Below are 20401 nucleotides of genomic sequence, written 5' to 3'. Positions count from 1 at the left end.
CTTGAAGAGATCTCTTGTTTTTCCTATGCTGTTGTTTTCCCTATGCTGTTGTTTTCCTCTATGGTACCAACACCTTAAAAGTTTGGCAGTTTCACAAAACTAGATATACCAATACAGAAATTGTGCTCCTTACTATTTGCCCAAATGTGCTTAAAATTTATGTCTACACAAAAACTTGTAAATGAATGTTTATAACAGCTTTATAAATAATTACCAAAACTTAGAAGAAATCAACATATCCTTTAGTAGGTGAATGGAGAAATTTTCTTACATCCAGAATATAAAATATTACCCAGCATTAAAAAGAAATGAGCTATCAAGCTGTGAAAAGACATAGAGGAACTTTAGATACATACTACTAAGTAAAGCAATCCAATCTAAGAAGGATACACACTGCTTGATTCCAACTATATAATACTACAAAAAGCGAAAGACTATGGAGATAGTTAAAAGATTTTGTCTCATTGCTTTCCTAAGGAGTATAAAGTGGAATGTCATGGTGGTTTGGAGAAATTTGCATTTCTCTGATGACTGGTGATACACATCTTTTTCTTTGCTACAGGCCATATGTATGTCACAGTCAGAGAAATGTTTAGTCAAATACTTTGACTATTTTTTATTTTTGTTGTTGCTGCTGAATTTTATGAGTTCTTTACACATTCCTGATATGAACCCCTCATCGAATATGATTCGCAAACATTTTCTACTACTTGGTTTACTGCCCTTTCACTATTAATAGTGTTATCAGTTCAGAGTGTTATAAGAGGAAAAAATATTTTTAATTTTTATGTAGTTCAACATATCTAACTGAAGAAGCCTAAACGCTGTTCTTTCCACTTTCAGTGGCTACATGGCTGCAGTTTTCAAAGCCATTACAGCAGTGGGTCTTGAAGAAAAGAAACAGGGCAAACTAACTCATCACACAATATATGGCAAAACCAATACAATAATGTAAAGTAATTAGCCTCTAATTAAAAAAAAAAAAAAACACTGTTAATGTTGGAATTACTTTGTTTTCAAAATAAACATTTTCTACTTTATGACAGACTTTCGCTGATATCCAGAGTTCTGGACTAGCTGACTGTTTTGCCAGTTTTTCCTGTCATTGTTACAGGAGAGAATTTTCAGATGTCTTCACCATTTTCACAGACATCACTCTCAGCATGTATACTAGCAACGTATTTGTCAAAAAATTGAGAAATAAGAACTCATGGGAAAGATTGGAGTAAAATAACATTAATTTACAGGCTGAAAACGTCATCATCTTCTATAACTCAGCCTGAAACTTAAAGAGCATGTTGAAAAAATACTACTATTCTAATGTTCTGTAAATTCAGCTTTACTTAGTATTTCAAAATATTCTCCAATATTCTTAATAAATTATTAGGCTTAAAAATAGTTGAGTCTATTTATGAAAGCATGAACTTTATCTATAGTTAAATGAGACACAATAATTATCCTGTTTATTCTAGCCCTTGTTTCTTTCTCTACTATTTCTTGTATATATATTTTTAATTTATTTATTTTTATTGGAGGCTAATTGCTTAAAAATATTGTATTGGTTTTGCCACACATTGACATGAATCCACCCAGGGTGTACATGTGTTCCCCATTTAACCCCCCCCCACCTTACCTTTGGTGATTAAAATGTCATAATTTGGCCCTGTTGCCCTAGGATTGTTCAGTTCAGTTCAGTTCAGTCGCTCAGTCGTGTCTGACTCTCCGCGACCCCATGAATCACAGCACGTCAGGCCTCCCTGTCCATCACCAACTCCCGGAGTTCACTCAAACTCATGTCCACAGAGTCGGTGATGCCATCCAGCCATCTCATTCTCTGTCATCCCCTTCTCCTCCCGCCCCCAACCTTTCCCAGCATCAGAGTCTTCCAGCGAGTCAACTCGTCACATGAAGTGGCCAAAGTATTGCAGTTTCAGCTTTAGCATCAGTCCTTCCAATGTTACACCCATTGAATTTAGGGATCCCAGTTCAAGGCTAACAATTTCTATTTTGATTTCTGACTTACAGAATGACCATGAAAAAGAAAGTGAAAGTGTGAGTTGTTCAGTTGTGTCCAACTCTTGGCAACCCCATGGACTATAGCCTGCCAGACTCCTCTCTCTATGGAATTCTCCAGGCAAGAATATTGGAGTGGGTTGCCATTCCCTTGTCCAGGGATTGCTTGACCCAGGGACTGAACCCGAGTATCTTGCATTGCAGGCAGATTCTTTACCATCTGAACCACCAGAGAGACCCACAGAATCACCATAGAGCTCCTTAAGAATGGTTGAGCTCCTCTCACAATTCTGGTAAAAGGTGTGTCCTCCAGATATTGCTGGGGCAGGTGAACAGTTTTTACAAAATAAATCTACTCTAGCATTCCAACCTCCATGAACTTCTCTATAGTATATAAAAGAAGTTCTGATAATTCACCTTATTTATGGTGAACGAGTCCCTTGTACCGCAAGGAGATCCAACCAGTTCATTCTAAGGGAGATTGATCCTGGGTGTTCATTGGAAGGACTGATGCTAAAGCTGAAACTCCAATACTTTGGCCACCTCATGTGACGAGTTGACTCACTGGAAAAGACTCTGATGCTGGGAAAGGTTGGGGGCGGGAGAAGAAGGGGACGACCGAGAATGAGATGGCTGGATGGCATCACCGACTCTGGACATGAGTTTGAGTGAACTCCGGGAGTTGGTGATGGACAGGGAGGCCTGGCGTGCTGTGATTCATGGGGTCGCGGAGAGTCGGACATGACTGAGCGACTGAACTGAACTGAACTGATGGGTCTATGTTTCAGAAGATATACCACACAAACTGTTACAGACATTTTAAAATCTTCAAGCAAAAACACCAAATCTGGAATCTTGATTTAGTGGAGAGCAGTCAAAAAATTACGCTTGATCCAAGTTTATATTTCTTTTACAATGAAGGCCATATCCTTAATTATTTTTTAAACATATTTCTCAGATTTTATTTTATTTTTTGGTCTAATTTAAACAGCCATGAAGTTTTCTTGGTGTGTAGAACAACTATGTGGCTAACACTTGCTTCTCACCCTTTATAGCCTTTGGGATTTGTTCTGTGTCTAAAAACAAAGAAGGGTAATGGGAATAGGTTCTGAAGAGCATTATCAGTTCCATGTATGGAAGCTAATTCAGTGGAGATAATCACAGTTTCTTTGGGAAAAAGAAGGTTAAACTCCACAGTCTGTGGTAGAAGTCATTTTTACAGGCAAATACAACTTGGTAGCATCTAGATGTCAGTGTCCCTAGGTTCATCAAGATCTAACCATATGTTCCCGTTTTCAATTTTCAGGATGCTATTCCTACCCCCCCCCCGACGTAAATGCCCTAATTTTAACTGAAGTTTCACTGCAAAGTTGAGAATTCAATCTGTATTGTAATTTAGCTCCTCACAGAACTTGATTTCCAGAAAGTGTGGCCTTGAGGCTTCAGGACATGAATTTATTTGAGAGCAGATATAGAATATCTCAGTCATTTATGTGGAACTTAAGCTTGTAATTTGAAACCTAGAGATCATCCTTTTATCTTCTCTAGCTTGATCATGAGCAACTAGCCAAATTAACCATAGACTATTTTTCACACTAATAAGTATGCTCTCAAATCTTGTCAAACTCTTTCTTACAGAGGTCAAAGCTAATACAATCAGTACCAGTGGTAGCCCTAGAAAAAACTTCAGGATAAAATTTTAGAATATGGTCTATTGTTGGTGGGGGAGGTGATACCTCCTGATACTGGTATTTAGGGTGATGAAGACCATTGGAATATGGGTAATATTGCAGTTACTGATGTTTTCTTATTAGGGACAACAGGGATATATGTGGAATTGTTGGCACCTGAATGTCATCTAGTTGTAATTGGGACAGTAGAAAATAATGAAATCCTGGCTAATTCATGCAAAACATGGTGAAGTACAAAAAAAGTGAAGCTATAGATACAGTTGGTGGTATTTCACCACAATCAACCACTTTATCAAGATGAAAAAATCAGCAGGCAAAACATTGGTTCTGTGATGTGTGGAGTTCTGGAAGGAACCGAATCTGGAATTATGCCTCCACACCCCTTAAAATTAAGATACAATTCTTGCATCAAACTCACACTGGTTATCTATTTTATATATGGTAAACTAATCCTGGGTGTTCATTGGAAGGACTGACGCTAAAGCTGAAATTCCAATACTTTGACCACCTCATGCGACGAGTTGACTCACTGGAAAAGAGTCTGATGCTAGGAAGGATTGGGGGTGGGAGGAGACGGGGACGACAGAGAATGAGATGGCTGGATGGCATCACCGACTCGATGGGCATGAGTTTGAGTGAACTCCGGGAGTTGGTGATGGACAGGGAGGCCTGGCGTGCTGTGATTCATGGGGTCACAAAGAGTCAGACACGACTGAGTGACTGAACTGAACTGAACTGAATCTATATGTTTCAATTCTATTCTCCCAAATCATCCCACTCTCTTCTTCTCCCACTGCATCCAAATGTCTATTCTTTACATCTGTGGCTCTTTTGCTGCCCTGCACATAGTATCATTCTTTGACAACCCGGAGGGATAGGGTGGGGAGGGAGGTGGGAGAGGGTTTCAGGATGGAAGAAACACATGTATACCTATGGCAGATTCACACTACTGCTGCTAAGTCACTTCAGTCGTGTCCGACTCTGTGTGACCCCATAGACGAAAGCCCACCAGGCTCCCCCGTCCCTGGGATTCTCCAGGCAAGAACACTGGAGTGGGTTGCCATTTCCTTTTCCAATGTGTGAAAGTGAAAAGTGAAAGTGAAGTTGCTCAGTCGTGTCCGACTCTTAGGGACCCCAAGGACTGCAACCTACCAGGCTCCTCCATCCATGGGATTGTCTAGGCAAGAGTACTGGAGTGGCTTGCCATTGTCTTCTCCAAGATTCACACTAATGCATGGCAAAAATCCATCCCAATATTGTAAAGTAATTATCTTCCAATTAAAATTTAAAAACCATAAAAGTTTAAGATACAATTCTAAATAATACAAGATAATTCATAAAAGGAAACAAGTATGATATTTCAAAAAGGTATAGGAGTCGAAAAGCTGAAAGGGAATTTTATGCTTAGATATATGAAAGAAAAGGAATAGGCTTCCCAGGTGACTCAGTGGTAAAGTATCCACCTGACAATGCAGGAGCCAGGGGGTTCCATCCCTAGGGTTGGGAAGATCCGCTGGAGGGAAAAATGGCAACCTATTCCAGTATTCTTCAGTTCAGTTCAGTTGCTCAGTCGTGTCCGACTCTTTGCGACCCCATGAATCACAATACGCCAGGCCTCCCTGTCCATCACCAATTCCCGGAGTTCACTCAAACTCATGTCCATCAAGTCGGTGTTGCAATCCAGCCATCTCATTCTCTGTTGTCCCCGTCTCCTCCCGCCCCCAATCCTTCCCAGCATCAGACTCTTTTCCAGTGAGTCAACTCGTTGCATGAGGTGGCCAAAGGATTGGAGTTTCAGCTTTAGCATCAGTCCTTCCAATGAACACCCAGGATTGATCTCCTTTAGAATGGACTGGTTGGATCTCCTTGCAGTCCAAGGGACTCTCAAGAGTCTTCTCCAGCACCACAGTTCAAAAGCATCCATTCTTTGGCGCTCAGCTTTCTTCACAGTCCAACTCTCACATCCATACATGACCACTGGAAAAACCATAGCCTTGACTAGACGGACCTTGGTAATGCCATGATCTTTGTATCCTTACCTGAAAAAAAATAAAAATAAAAGATCACAAAAGAGTCAGACACAGTAGAGCATGGATGTGCACTATGCAACAAGAAAAGGGATAAGTCTGAATATGTGCTATATTCTTCATATCAACATTCAGGGGAAAATACCAATCAAACTGAAAGAAAATGTGAGGAACTAAATAAAGGCAACAGCAGCATATTAAAGAACTAGTATATAGTGGAGAAAGAAAATAAGTGGATATTAGGAACAGTTTTACTTCACAGAAAAATTAGATTAAATAAAACATATTTTTCAAAAGCACAACTAAATATGACTCAATGAATAAAGATTATATACTTTGTTGGTTCACAGTAATTATTAAATTCACTCACACCCCATAAAACCTGTACTACTTTATATCTTCTCTGTTGCAACATTTGAAACATTTAATGAATAAATAACACCAAAATTAAATAAACTCTTAATAGGAATAAAGGAAACATTACCATGCCTTTTATGATTCCAGAGTAGCCTACATTAATACAGACCACTAACAAAGATAGCACGAGAAAGTTATCTCCTGAATATAGATGCAAAAAAATAATATTGAGAGGACAAGTCCAACAATACATAAAAAGATAAATCAAAAGTAAGTTTTCATACCAAGAATGTTTATTAGAAAAATATTCAAAACTCAACCAATGAAACATGATAGAAGTAGAAAAATCATGATAAAAGTCAGCATCTTACCTGGATATGTTATAATAAAAATGCTGAGAGTCAAAGACAATGAAATTTTGAAATAAGCAAAGTTACTCATAACATACAAAAACCCAGTGTAATTAAAGACTGACTATTCAACAAAACAATTGAGTTTAGAGGGCAATGCAAAGACAGAGCCATGGGCTTAAAACATTACTCAACCAAGAATCTTATAAACAGCTAAACTGTTTCAAAAATTGAAAACAAGATTCCAGTTTCAGCCCTGGCTTGGTAGTTCTCAATCCCATTCTTACAAGAAAACTTCTGAACAAATTGAGAAAAAAATTTTTTCTTGAATCCCTCAGAGAAAGGAGAGCACGGACCAAACTGACAGCAAAATCCAGAGAGATAGGCAACTACAAAATATTGCAGATAAAGCTTAACTAGAGCAGAAGCTGCTAGAACCATAAACTAGTCAGAATACATAAACATTAATTTTGACAAATTGCTGGAGTTGGTATGAAGTAGTGTGAATCTCATGAGATTTGCAGTTTGGGGTGAACCCAGTATTTTGTGGGTTTTTCCTATAAGAACACCAAAATGTTACAACTTTAAAAAAATCAAGACACAAGAAAAAATGCACCTCATATCTCTAGCAGGAAGAGAGGAAGATAACCATTGTGAAATATGTTGGGAGTGTTCTCCATAACAAAGGCCTACTTTCCAGAAAAACAGACTTCCAGAGCATTAGTTCCCTGGTCTAAGGGTATTTCTCTGATGCCAGCTTGTTCTGACCTTCCTTTCTCACCTACAGAAGAAGAGACAATAAAGAAACACTGTGAAGGTTGTAGTTCAGAGGCACAGATTCACTAAAATGCTGAAACTTAATCATAATATCACAGAAGATTGTTTCCTCTCCTGCTACTTACCACTGTACCACCAGAGCTCCACAAAGGAGAAGAGTTGAAAGAGCTGCACGGTTCAGTCTTTATTGAAGAGGCGGCTGCTGCTGCTAAGTCACTTCAGTCGTGTCCGACTCTGTGCGACCCCATAGACGGCAGCCCACCAGGCCTCCCTGGGATTCTCCAGGCAAGAACGTGGGAGTGGGTTGCCATTTCCTTCTCCAATGAGTGAAAGTGAAGTCGCTCAGTCTTGTCCAACTTTTAGCGACCCCATGGACTGCAGCCTACCAGGCTCCTCCGTCCATGGGATTTTCCAGGCAAGAGTACTGGAATGGGTTTCCATCACCTTCTCTGACTGAAGAGGCAATTTTGGGGAAAACAAGGTACACCTGGGAAGGCAAGAAAGCACACCTAAGAACGTGAATCCTTTTGCATTTAAAGTTACAGGAAACATTAAAAACATCCCAGTGTCACCATATTAACAGAAAGTCCCATATGAAAGGTTTATTTACAGCAATTTTATCACCCAGTGTTGTGAATTAAATTGTATCTTCCAAATAGATGTTGAATTCCTAACCCATGGTAACTGTGAATATGACCTTATTTGAGGTGTAATCAAGTCAATATGACATCATATTGGATTATGGTGATCCCTAATCCAAAGACTAGTGTCTTCATAAGAACAGAGAAATATTGTTTCACACAGAAATAATATTGTGTGAGAATGAAGACAGATATTGGAGAAAGACATCTGCAGACCAAGGAATACAAATGGTTTCTGGCAACCTCAAGAAGCTAGAAAAAGGCAAAGAAGGATACTCCCCTAGAGCCTTCAGAGAAAATGGCCTTTTCAACAATTTTGGACTTCTAGATTCCAAAACTTCATATGAAAGAACAAATAATTTTTTTTCTTTTGTTTAAAGCCACCCAGATTGTGGTGCATAATGGACTACCTAGTATACTAATGCAGACTTTTTAATGACAGTGAGGTCCTAGTGAAATAAATACTTGAAAACTTTGAAGTGGATTTTGAATTGGGTAATCAGCGGAATCTGGAAGTGTCTTAAGGTTCATGGCAGAAACAGTCTGAAGTTTACATGGAAAGAAAAAAAATAACAACATTAGAATAGTGATAATAACAGTGAAAAAAAGAACAGACAGGACTGAGGCTACCCAACATCAAAATATACTATAAAGCAACAATAATAAGAAAGTGTGGTATTGGCAAGAAATGAACATCTAGATTAAAGGAGAAGAAAAGAGAGCCCAGAAATAGGTCTAAACAAATATATTCTATTAAATTTTGTGACTAAGGCGCAAAGACAAAGGGAGTAAAATAGTCTATTCATAAAATGGTGCTGGAACAATTCGACATCAAAATGCAAGAAAAAGTTAATCTTGAAAAGTAATTTATAAATCTCACAAAATTACCTCCACATGAATCATAAACTTAAAAATAAATGCAAAAACAAAAATTCTAGAATAGAACATAGTAGAAAATCTGGTTCACCTAGGTTTGCAAATAATCTTTTAAACACAACACCAAAATCATGATCTATTAAAAAAAAATAGAAAAATTAGAATTAAGTAATTTAAAATCTTCTACTCTGTGAAAATCACTATTAAAAGAAAATCAAGCCCCAGGAAAGGCAAATCTTACAAAACCATTATCTGATAAAGAACTTTATCTGAAGCTCTAAACAACTTTTCAATTTCAAGATAAGAAAACAAAACACCCTAATTTAAAAAGCGAAGTGGGTGGTGTGCCAATAATCTGAACAAACACCTTACATCAAAGAAAATATACATATAAAAAGATGCCCAAAATAATTTATCAGGGAGGAATTACAAAGTAAGAAACAAGGAGATGCTGTGGTACACCTATTATTGATAGAATATTAGAAATAATAAAAATAATTAAAACTGACATTATGAAATGTCAGCAAGGATAGGATATTGCATGAAAATTCTGTATTGTGAGAATGCTAAATTTGTAGCCACTTTAGAACATTGTGTGACAGTTTCTTTTGAAAGTAAGCAAGTCTTAACCATACTTTAGCAGTTGTGCTTCTAGATATTTGCACAAGTGGTTTGAAAATTTATTTCCACACAAAATCCTGCACATGTTTCTAGCAGTTTTATTTATAATCAAAGCAACCAAGATGTTGCTTTGTTAATGAATAAACATGTTTATGATTGTTTATTCATTATATTAATGAATAAATAAACTGAGGCACATCCATAAAATGGGATCTTTTCAGTAATAACAGTAAATGGAATATTAAGCCATGCAAGGTGTGGACAAACCTTAACCATCTACTTCTAAGTAAAAGAAGCTGGTTTTAAAAGGCTACCTGCTGTATGATGCCAATTATATGTCTTTAGAAATGGCAAAACTATCAAAAGAGTAAAAGGTTCACAGATTGACAGTGGTTTGGGATTTAAGCAGGCATGTTTGAGATTTAAACATGGAATTTTGATGGTAGTGAACTTTGTGTAATGGTTAATATATGACATTTTAGATATGTTTAAATACATAAAACTTTACAGCGCAAAGAGTGAAACTTAATGAACCTGGGTTTTCTTTAAAAACAATATTTAGGAAGTTTAAAAATACCAAGAAGAAAATGTCACCAACAAAGCCCACTGGCGTCCCCCAGAAAAATCAGATGAAATCTAGGCAGTACTATACAGTCTAATCTCTTTTTTTGTGCTTAGTCTAGTTTTCCTAGGTTGTAGGGAGTCTGTGTGCCAAGGCCTTATATCTAACATGTAAGATTACAGCTCCCCGCACAGAACCACTGGGCAGCTAGTGCTTCTCATTCCAACTTGATGGGACTTTGTGCAGAGGACTGCTCAAGACCCTGCAATTCATGATGGCAACAGTGTACTGTGTGGAGAGGTGCTAAAATGAAGTGACAGTCGCTCAATCATGTCTGACTCTTTGCGACCCCATGGACTGTAGCCTGCCAGGCTCCTCTGTCTGTAGAATTCTCCAGGCCAGAATACTGGAGTGGGTTGCCATTTCCTTCTCCAGGGGATCTTCCCAACCCAGGGGTCAAACCCCGTATTCCTGCATTGAAGGCAAATTCTTTATCCTCTCAGCCATCTACACCGGGCATTTCAGACTGAAGCAGCAGAACTGAGAGAACTCTGTCCCTCTCTCTGCAGAGGAGAGGAAGGGTAACAAAGATCAGCAAAGACTTATAAGGGAAAGTTACACAAGCAAGGGCAAATGATCGCTGGAGTCTGCTGCGAACATCATCTCCCTCAGCCAGATAGCAAGATGAGTTTTCAGCTGTTGCTCAGACCTGGGGGAAGTTAAAATTCAGGAATTTGCAGGCAGGAGAGAAGCCTGACTAATGTTTAGTGAAGACATAATGTTTGGTATTTTGAGGAATGTACTAACAGTTTGGTGCTGGTTCGCTATTCCACTGCAAAGCTCCTCTTGTTTTACCTGCACTTCATAGAACTTTCTTGTTGAACATACTGTTTTTCATATGATATCACTAACTCCTATGTTATTGAAAGATTGTATTTTTCTGTTTTTTCTCTCTATCTCATATTCTTACCTATATCTGATATATTTTATCAGATATTACATATTTTCTATTTTTCCATCGAATAAAACAAGCAGTATAAAACTGAATTATTGTGCATCTTACGCATCAGTTATGTGTCTCTACTAACCAACTTCTTCCACCAGTTCGTAAAAAGTTGCCGCAACTATTTTTATCACTCATTATTCACCTCATTATAATTTGGACTTCCTCCATTGCATTCCCTAAAATATATTTTGCTAAGATCAATAGTGATTTCACTACAGTCGCTCAGTCATGTCCAACTAATTGCACCCCCATGACTTCCCTATCCATCACCAACTCTCAGAGCTTGCTCAAAGTCATGTCCACTGAGCCAGTGACATCATCCAACCATCTCATCCTCTGTCATCCCCCTCTCCTCTTGCCTTCAATCTTTCCCAGCATCAGAGTCTACTTTAATGAGTCAGCTCTTCACATCAAGCAGCCAAAGTACTGGAGCTTCAGTTTCATCATCAGTCCTTCCAATGAACATTCAGGATTTATTTCTTTTAGGATGGACTGGTTGGATCTCCTTGCAGTCCAAGGGACTCTCAAGAGTCTTCTCCAACACCACAGTTCAAAAGCATCAATTCTTTGGTGCTCAGCTTTCTTCATGGTCCAATTCTTACATCCATTCATGGCTACTGCAAAACCACAGCTTTGACTAGATGGACTTGCGTCAACAAAGTAATGTCACTCCTATTTAATACTCTGTCTGGGTTTGTAATAGCTTTCTTACAAGGAGCAAGCACCTTTTAATTTCATGGCTGCAGTCACCATCTGCAGTGACTTTGGAGCCCAAGAAAATAAAGTCTGTCATTATTTCTATGGTTTCCCCATCTATTTGCCATGAACTGATGGGACCAGATGCCATGATCTTCATTTTTTTGAAATTTAAGTTTTAAGCCAGTTTTTTCACTCTCCTCTTTCATGTTCATCAAGAGGTTCTTTAGTTCCTCTTTGCTTTCTGCCCTAAGGGTGGTGTCATCTGCATATCACAGGTTATTGATATTTCTGCTGGCAATATATTGCAGCTTTTGATTCATTCAGTCTGGCATTTTGAATGATGTACTGTGCATAGAACTTAAATAAGCAGTGTGACAAATGACAGCCTTGGTATACTCCTTTCCCAATTTGGAACCAGCCCATTGTTTGCTGTCTGGTTCTAACTGTTGTTTCTTGACGTGCATACAGATTTCCCAGAAGGCAGGGAAGGTGGTCTAGTATTCCCATCTCTTCCCATTTCCACAGTTTGTTGTGATCCCCACAGTCAAAGTCTTTGGCATAGTCAATAAAGCAAAAGTAGATGTTTTTTTTCTGGAAATCTTTTGCTTTTTTCAATGGTCCAACAGTTGTTGGCAATTTGATACCTGATTCCTCTGACATTTCTAAATCCAGCTTGAACATCTGGAAGTTCTTGGTTCATGTACTGGTGAAGCCTCTCTTGGAGAATTTTTAGCATTACTTTGCTAGCATGTGAGACAAGTGCAAATGTGCAATACTTTGAATGTTATTTGGCATTGCCTTTCTTTGGGATTGGAATGAAAATTAACCTTTCCAGGTCCTGTGGCTACTGCTGAGTTTTCCAAATTTGCTGGCATATTGAGTGTAGCACTTTCCCAGCATCATTTTTTAGGATTTGAAATAGTTCAACAGGAATTCCATAGCAGTCTCTAGCTTTGTTTGTAGTGTTGCTTCCTAAGGCCTACTGACTTCACACTGCAGGATGCCTAGCTCTAGGTGAATGATCACACCATTGTGGTTATCTGGGTCATGAACATCATTTTTGTATAGTTTTTCTGTGTATTCTTGCCACCTGTTCTTAATATCTTCTGTTTCTGTCAGGTCCATATCATTTCTGTCCTTTATTGTGTTCATCTTTGCATGAAATGTCCCCGTGGTATCTCTAATTTTCTTGACGAGATCTCTAATCTTTACCATTCTATTGTTTTCCTCTATTTCTTTGCATTGATCACTTAGGAAGGACTTATGTGACTCTAAATCCTATAGTAGTTTATGTGGCTGACCATTCTGTTCTTGAAACCCTCACCTTTCTTGGTTTCTTTGATTTCAGCTTTTGTGTGTTTGTTTTTTAATGTCACTGGCCTCATCTTCTTGATCTTCATTTTTTCCCCTCTATCCTATTTGGGTTCTGTCAAATCTTGTTTGTATAACATGAGTCTCCTTATTTCACTTTTTAACACAATAAAAATATTCCTGTCAGTCAGTTGTCACATTTATCAGATTTATCTCACATTAATACTTCTACCTATGTATTTACATCCCTTTATGACAACTTTCTTTGAAGTCTCTATTCACCTTAAAAAGAACAACTTTGAGATAAAACCCAAGAATTCTCCTTCCTGTTTTATACTTTATAAGGATTTCTTATTTTAATACATGACACTCTCATAAACATTTAAATTTTACAACCTAAAAATCAAATTCAACATTTTTCAATATTTTTGTCATTTTATTACTTAGATACACCTTGAATCTATCAGTTTTTCTTCTTTACTCTCTAACTACCATTTCTAACTACTATAATTCTTAGTTTGAAATATTTCACAAACCCAATGGGATAATTCATTTTATCCTGATATATACAGAGTTGACCATAACAAAATCATTTCCTATGTGACAAGTAGAGTACTCTTGTCAAAATTCAGATCTGATTATATTGCCCTCTGCTTAAAGTATCTTAATTACTTTCATTTTTTTCTTAAATAAATGTCAAAATGTATCAAAATAGAAAACAAAACTACACATTTGACCCTACTTATGGATGTGAGAGTTGGACTGTGAAGAAAGCTGATCGCCGAAGAATCGATGCTTTTGAATTGTGGTGCTGGAGAAGACTCTTGAGAGTCCCTTGGACTGCAAGGAGATCCAACCAGTCCATTCTAAAGGAGATCAGTCCTGGGTGTTCATTGGAAGGACTGATGCTAAAGCTGAAACTCCAATCCTTTGGCCACCTCATGCGAAGTGCTGACTCACTGGAAAAGACTCTGATGCTGGGAAGGATTGGGGGCGGGAGGAGAAGGGGACAACAGAGAATGAGATGGCTGGATGGTATCACCAACTCTATGAACATGAGTTTGAGTGAACTCCGAGAGTTGGTGATGGACAGGGAGGCCTGGCAAGCTGTGATTCATGGGGTCGCAAAGAGTTGGACATGACTGAGCAACTGAACTGAACTGAACCTGTCCACTTACCTCTAAATATATTTGCATCTTGATCGAGGTGCTGCAGATGCACTATACTTTATTTTATTACATTGTTTTACTTTTTAAAGTACCTTTGTTTGCTCCAGCAGAGGGCCTTTGCCCATGCTCTCTTCTTTCAGTTTAGAACATTCCATTCATTCCTCCATTTGCCATATTAATTTTGATCCTACAATTTCAGTTCTATCACTTATTAGATTATCCTTTGCTAACCTCTCTAACTATAAATTTTCTTAACACTGCCTTTGCGTAGTACCAAGGATCTTTCTGCTGCTGCTGCTAAGTCACTTCAGTCGTGTCCAACTCTGTGTGACCCCATAGACGGAAGCCCACCAGGCTCCGCGGTCCCTGGGATTCTCCAGGCAAGAACACTGGAGTGGGTTGCCATTTCCTTCTCCAATGTGTGAAAGTGAAAAGTGAAAGTGAAGTCACTCAGTCATGTCCGACCCTTAACGACCCCATGGACTGCAGCCTACCAGGCTCCTCCATCCATGGGATTTTCTAGGCAAGAGTACTGGAGTGGCTTGCCATTGCCTTCTCCGAAGGATCTTTCTATCTAGCACTTAATAAATAACTTCATATTATGTTTGTTTGTATGATTCATTGATAAATATCAGTCCTTTAGTAGATTCTGTGCTAAGGAAACTGTTTATCTTTTTTCCTTTATTTTATTCCCAGTGTCTCAAACACACGTGATAGATGGAAGGTATCCCTTAAGTATTTGTAAAATTGATTAATAAGTGAACAAGTAAATAAAACTAGTTCCATGATTTCAATAAATACATTTTAATATATGAACATACATATATAGTTGAGAAAAATAATCTTATTTATACAAATATAAATATATATGATAAAAATATGATATTTTGTAAAAATCATGGAACTTGTTTTATTTCTTCATTTGTTCATTTATTAATCAATTTTACAAATACTTATGGGACACCTTCCATCTATATATAATAGCAGATACAAGTTTGTTTGCTGGGTCAGAAATATCCCCTGGAGAAGAAAATGGCAACCCACACTAGTATTCTTGCATGGGAAATCCTATGGACAGAGAAGCCTGGTGGGCTACATTCCATGGGGTTGCAAACAGTTGAAAATAACTTAGTAGCCATTAAGCAACAATAGCTATACTCACACACACACACACAAAAACACGTGTGTTTGTTAGTTACTCAGTAATGTCCGACTCTCTGCGACCCTATGGACTGTAGCCTCCTGGGCTCTTCTGTCCATGGAGTTCTCCAGGCAAGAATATTGGAGTGAGTGGCCATTTCCTTCTCTTCTTGGGGATCTTCCTGACCCAGAAATCAAACCTGGGTCTCCAGCACCGCAGGCACATTCTTTACCATCTGAGTCAATATATATATGTATTTTATAGCATGTGCTTTTCTGGTATTCTTATACAGTACAAAGCGGTTTTGTATCAGGTTGGTGCAAAATCAATTGTGGTTTTGCATCGTTGAACTTTGCTGTTTGATATTTGAATACAATATAAAATAACTATGGTTGTGCACATTTCTTGCTTTACTCACTTCCCATGTAGCTCATCGGTAAAGCTTCTGCCTGCAATGTGGGAGACCTGGATTCAGTTCCTGGGTCAGGAAGTTCCCCTGGAAAAGGAAACGGCAACCCACTCCAGTATTCTTGCCTGGGGAATCCCATGGACAAAGGAACCTGGCAGGCTACAGTTCATGGGATGGCAAGAGTTGGACACAACTTAGCGCTATCTTGCTTGCTTGCTTTATTTTTTTTTAACTAATGACATTACTTGCTGTTTATTTTATGTTTATTTTAATATAGTTTAATACAATTAATATAATAATTTTTATTAGACACAAGCAAATTCAAATGATTTTCTCATTCAAGTTCAAAATGGGTGATAAAGCGTCAGAGACAACTCATCACATCAACAATGCATTTGGCCCAGAAACTGCTAACAAGCATATGGTGCAGTGGTGGCTCAAGAATTTCTGCAAAGGAGACAAAAGCTTTGAAGATAAGGAGAGTAGTGGCTGGCCACAGGAGGTTGACAACAACAAATTGAGAACCATCTGAAGTTGATCTTCTTACAACTATAGGTGAAATTGCTGAAGAACTCAGCATTGATTATTCTATGGTCATTAGGCATTTGTAGCAAATTGGAAAGGTGAAAAAGCTCAATAGGTGGGTGCCTCATGAGCTGACTGAAAATTAAAAAGAAAATGTTGTTTTGAAGTGTCATCTTCTCTTATTCTGTGAAACAACAACAAACTATTTCTAGATCAGATTATGACAAGCAATGAAAAGTAGATTTTATCCAACAACCAGCCATGAGCAGCTCAGTGGTTGAACCACGAAGACACTCCAAAGCACTTCCCAAAGCCAAACTTACACCAAGGAAGATCACAGTCACTGTTTGGTGGTCTGCTGCCCATCTGATGCACTACAGCTTCCCCAATCCTGGTGAAACCATTACATCTGAGAAGCATGTTCAGCAAATCAGTAAGGTGCACTGCAAATAGCAATGCTGGCAGCTGACTTTGGTCAACAGAATGGACCTGATTCTTCACAACAATGCTGGACTGATCGTTGCACAACCAACACTTCAAAAATTGAACGAACTGGGTCACAAAGTTTTACCTTATCTGCCAAATTCACCTGACCTCTCACAAAATGACCACCACTTCTTCAAGCATCTTGACAACTTTTTGCAGGGAAAACATTTCCACAACCAGCAGAAGCCAGAAAATGCTTTCCAAGAATTTGTCAAATTCCAAAGTGTGGACTTATATACTATAGGAATAAATATTTCTTATTGGCAAAATGTGTTGTTTTTAATGTTCCTATTTTGATTAATAAAAATATGTTTAAGTATAGTTATAATGATTTAAAATTCGTATTCTAGAACCTCAATTACTTTTTCACCAGCCATAATATTTTGGAAAATAAAATATCTGCCAGAATTTTCTATTTATTCGTAACATTTTATCCCAAGCATTGCATTATCCATGGTAACTTTATAGGAATTGGCTGGGGTAGGGAGTGCATAGATCTGAAAGTGCTATACTTGTTTAGTAGTTATATACCCATATGAATAGAATATTCCAGACTTTTCCAGAAATAAAACCCCTTGATGGAGCCACACAATCATTATTGATTTAGTATGGAAATTGTTGCTTTTACTTTAACAAATGCATAATTTTTCATTCAGTTAAAATACAATCTACATAACATATACACTTTCAATGTTAATATTCAGCATAGGTAAAAAAAAAAGAAATGTCAAAAGGTAATGAGAAACTCTGTAATTGACTGTATTTCTACTCAGTTAAAAGACATCTGGGGACATGAGTCAGTAGGACCAGCCTCAAAATAAATTAGTGGATTAACAAGGGATATGGTTATCCAGGGAATTGCATGAGATGATAATAAAATACCTGGGAAAGTTTAATGATGAAATTTCCCCCAAGGAAAACTGCTGAACAGTCATTAAAGTATACTCTTACATCTCATAGATTTATTTATTTGTTTTTTATCATTCCTCCCGGTGCTTCAAATGTGAGTAATCACATTTCTAAAAAGGCATGTAACAGTATCTTTAAGCGAAACTATAAAAGTAGTTATGCCTGAAAAGACATAGGTGGCATTTTAAGGCTCTAGCAAAGAGCAACCATTCATGAATTAAAATGCATGTTGCATGTCATCTTATATTCTAATATTGGTTAAAACTAACATTTAATGAATGCATATTATGCTCTAGACATTCTCTTAGGAGCTATCTTGTTTAATTTTCATAATAACACTCTTTTAACTTACACAATGGAGAAGGAAATGGCAACCCACTCCAGTGTTCTTGCCTGGAGAATCCCAGGGATGGGGGAGCCTGGTGGGCTTCCGTCTATGGGGTCACACAGAGTCGGACACGACTGAAGTGACTTAGCAGCAGCAGCAGCAGCAACTTACTCATACGTTGCAGAAAGGAAACTGAGGCTCAGTGGAATAGAATGTGTGTGTGAGCTTGTGTACCCAAGACAAGGCTGAGCCAAGGTATAATTAATTGACTCCAAACTCTAGGTATGTTTCATTATGCCATATGATCCCTAGAATGAAAAGGCGTTTTTCCACTTAGAGAAAGATAAAACGTTAATATCCACGAGATTGTATCTCTTTTCTACACTGTGCATAATAACTAATAAAACTGCTTACACTTTAAATTATTCTCTGTCACAGTGTTACCACTTAACCTGAGAAGACACACTCATTTACATTCCAAGGGCAGTTTGCAATTTGAATTAAACATGAGTGTACATAAGAAAGGCATCCCATGATGTTTTCCAGGAAGTTAGTTTCTAAGCACTTATTAGCTAATATGTTTCCTTGCAGATAAATGATAAACTAAAATATACTACCTGTAGTTGGAAAGAAACTGAACTGAGGGCTATTCTGCATCCTCATCTGACACAATAACTTGCATGACCGTGAAGAAGTCATTATCTCATATTTCTGGCTCATATTTTTTTCTCTTCAATATGACGGAATTGATGAGACAATTTATATAGCTATTTTGAGACTTAAAATTTTTTTTTAATAAAATGATTGTTGTAAGAGCCCTTCTTTCAAAGATGGCAGTCCTCCTAGTTTCTCCACCTTAGTTAATCAACCCACTTGGACTGTCTTCAAACCAGAAAACATTTTTGCTTCCTTACTTTTCCTTATCTCCAATGGAATAATGAGACATAAGCACAAAGAACGTTCTTATCACATGGGCACACTGCAGATTGTTCTTCCATAAAGCCTTCTTATCCCACGGATACCCAGCATTTTTCATAACAGATGTGTGAAGACGGTGGATTTTGTTACCATTTCAATGATCTGGCACACAGAATGTGGGCACTCAGAAAACTGGGTGCCAGTTGCTCTGGGAGCTACACACAGCTCTGGTTACAGCAGCTACCCAGCAGTGTTGCCCGTATCTCTACAGCACCTGGGAGAGGTGAAGCTACCTGTGTCTCTAGGAAGCACACTGACTGTATAGCTGGTTTGTGCTATAAGAGTATGTATTTACACTTACCAAAAGCTTTGTTTTATTTTGTTTTATACTTTCAAAAATTGGCCTAAATTTGATCACTTCTCTTCCTGTCTACAACTGTCACTCCAATCAAAGCCTACCTCATCATGAGTAAAATTTTGTTAATTGCTCCTTGGTATCATTCCTGATCTGACATGATTCATTTTTTTATAAGGCAAGTATACTTATGCCAGTTCATCCTTTCTGACCCAGACCATCCACATTCTCCATAGCAATGCTAAATTCACCTCTAACCCCAGCTTCTTTGCTCAGTCTGAATTAGCCATACTAGCTCCTGTGTGTCTGCAGAGTATGCTAAACCAGTTCTCACCTTAGATTTTTGACTCTGTTCATTTTCTTTCACCCCAGGTTTTACATGGATATTCCTGTCCTTATGCATGTCTCAGCTCTCAGAAAAATCCTTCTCAAATATCTGTTTAAATTGTCCCAATGCTTTGTCCCTCCCTAGTGCTCACCATTTTTATTAATATTACTAGTCACCATCTTATGTTATATTCTTATTTTTTAACATTAATATTGTTTCCTATTTGGTTATATCCTCCAAGAGAGCACAAGATTGTCTTGTTTAATTGGGAATTCTTAGCAAAATCATTTGCATATATATTATATTATATAATAGAGACAAAGAGTTTGAGGGGTGAATGAGTATAGGAGTACAGATATATCAAAGTAGAGATGGAGTTTTCTGTGGCACTTGGGGTACAGCATTTTTCTTGCATGTATTTATTGAATGTTTTTCTTAATGAATGTGTTCATACTCACATGTGATACATATCTAATGTGAAATTATATGAGCTCTTCCCAACTATCATAACTTTATATATATCCATAAATAGGCTTCCCAGATGGCGCTGGTGGTAAAGAACCCGGCTGCCAATGCAGGAGACATGAGACAGGGGTTTGATCTCTGGGTCAGGAAGATCCCCTGGAGGAAGGCATGGCAACCTACTCCAGTATTTTTGCCTGGGAAATCCAATGGCCATAGGAGACTGGTTGGCTACAGTCCACAGTGTTGCAAAGAGTTGGACACAACTGAAGCAATTTACCATACATGCATACACATATCCATATATAGTTAAAAATCTTATGTTCAGAAGAAAGAATCTCATCAAGGTCAATATTAAATATATATATATATATATATATATATATATAAAACAGAATGCTGAACTTGTTCCTTTTAGATTAATATTTGTTTAATAAAGA

The 20401-nt window shown here is 37.8% G+C and overlaps 1 pseudogene; it reads left to right on the top strand.

Moving 5' to 3' along the window:
- The window catches only part of LOC148774964 (histone-lysine N-methyltransferase SETMAR pseudogene), a 96860-nt pseudogene extending 77719 nt beyond the window's left edge, over positions 1-19141 (top strand).
- The last annotated feature ends 1260 nt before the right edge of the window (positions 19142-20401 follow it).

Source organism: Moschus berezovskii, chromosome 18 (genome assembly GCF_049115385.1).
Source record: "Moschus berezovskii isolate FMDL1 chromosome 18, NW_MosBer_1.0, whole genome shotgun sequence".
Classification (NCBI taxonomy): Eukaryota; Metazoa; Chordata; class Mammalia; order Artiodactyla; family Moschidae; genus Moschus; species Moschus berezovskii.
The sequence above is the reverse complement of the archived record's forward strand: the minus strand, read 5'-3'. Positions and strand labels throughout refer to the sequence as shown.